Source organism: Hordeum vulgare, chromosome 2H, assembly GCF_904849725.1.
Source record: "Hordeum vulgare subsp. vulgare chromosome 2H, MorexV3_pseudomolecules_assembly, whole genome shotgun sequence".
Lineage (NCBI taxonomy): Eukaryota > Viridiplantae > Streptophyta > Magnoliopsida > Poales > Poaceae > Hordeum > Hordeum vulgare.
Window position 1 is genome coordinate 169,328,086 of NC_058519.1, and position 2,118 is coordinate 169,330,203.

Consider the following 2,118-nt stretch of genomic DNA (forward strand, 5'->3'; position numbering starts at 1 on the left):
ACTTGACACATGCAAACCATGCCTCATGGGCAAGATGACTAAAACCCGGTTTTCTGGTACAATGGAAGGGAAAGTGACTTGTTGAAGATCATACATAATGATGTGTGCGGTCCAATGAGTGTTGAGGTGCACGGTGGATATCATAAGTTTCTCGCCTTCACCGATGATTTGAGTAGATATGGATATATTTACTTGGTGAAGCACAAGTCAAAAACATTTCAAAAGTTCAAGCAATTTCACACTAAAGTTGAGAATCATCGTAACAAGAAGATTAACTTTATGTGATATGATCGAAGAGGAGAATATGTGAGTTATGAGTTTGGCATGCACTTAAGACAAAGTGGAATTTTTTCACAGCTCACGCCACGTGGAACACCACAGCGTGATGGTGTGTCTAAACGTCGTAATCGTACCTTATTGGATATGATGCATTCTATGATGTCTCCTACCGATTTGCCACTATAGTTTTGGGGTTATGCATTAGAGATAGCTGCATTTACTTTAAATAGGGCACTGTCTAAATCCATTGAGATGATACCGTATCAATTATGGTCTGGCAAGTGATACGTCCCAAACGTATCTATAATTTCTGCTTGTTCCATGATCTTTTGGGTGACATTGTTATATGTTTTGCTACACTTTCATACCTTTTTACACATATTTGGACTAACCTACTCACTCAATGCACCCAGTGCCAGTTTCTGTCTGCTGGTGTCCTTTTTTGCAGGGACTTTTACCCCAATTTACAGAGTCCCAAAAATCCCTAGAAAAATATATAAAAATCAGATTGACGGAAGCTTCCGGAGCACCAAAGGTGGGCCAGAGGGGAGCCAGGGCTTGCCCAGGCGGCCTCCCTGCGCGGCCTACCCCCTGGCCACGCCCACAGGTCGCCTGGGAGGGGCCCACCTCCTATGGTGCCCTCCTTCGGCCTATATTTACTTCTCTGATCGAAAACCCTTACAGATTATCCAGAATCACGAATTTCTCGATCGTTCCGCCGCCTCGGCGCTCCCGAGATCGGGAGCGCCAGAAGACCTCTTCCCAGCACCCTTTGGAGGGAGGATTGACCTTCGGGAGCTTCTCCACCGCCATGGACGCTTCCCGGACGTGTCGTGAGTAGTCCTCCTTGGACCATGGGTTCATGACCAGTAGCTATGTGATGTATTCTCTCCAATCTTGTGCTTCAATGTTTAGCCCTTATGAGCTGCCCTACATGATCAAGGCATGTATGTATTTTTCCTGCTATTGCTATGCTTTGTTTGCTGGGATCCGATGGATTATGAGATTACGTTCAGATTGTGATGAGTTATATATTTGATTATCCTTTTATATTATGTTCTTTAGTGATTCATGCATGTTCTCCGTTGCTTTTTATTGCTTTGGCCGAGTAGTAGATTGTAACTCCAAGAGGGAGCTCTATGCATGATTGTGGGTTCATGCCCCCTGATGTCTAGCTTGAGTGACAACAACATGAGACTAGGGGATGTGTTGTTGCCACTAGGGAGAAAACAACGGTGCTTGTGACCGCGGTTGCAAGTATTGTTTACCTTACGCAAAGTCTGTTAATGCAGTTGTCTGTTGCTTTGAGTTTACACTTTGGGTGGGGCTCGCAACTTAATACCAGCGAGATGTTCTGGATATATATCTCAAGGTGGATGATTAGTAAGTAGATATTGATGAATAAACGGTCTATTTGTCTTCACGTACTGCCCATTACTTTTGAGCCTCTAACTTTCTAGTAGCATGATTAGCATTGCGGTGCGTTTATAATTTTGTAAATTGCCCAGCTGTGATTTGTTTACCCATGCATAGTTGTTTATCGTCTTTTGGGAGAGAGACATCACTAGTGAACATCATGTGACTCTGGTCCATATTACCACAATTTTTTACACCGCCACCATTTATTTATTTTGTTTACTTTTCCGTTGCAATCACTATCACTATTCCTGTCACATCCCTAACCCTTAAGAAAGTTAGTCTTGTGCTCATGTCTTCTTTGCATTTGCATCTAATATTTTCCAACAAGATCAAGAAAGTGGCAAAGGAAAAACTCAAAACCCTAGCCACTACTTCAAATAAAGAAAATCTCAAACTAGTTAAAATCAATGAACCCAAAAT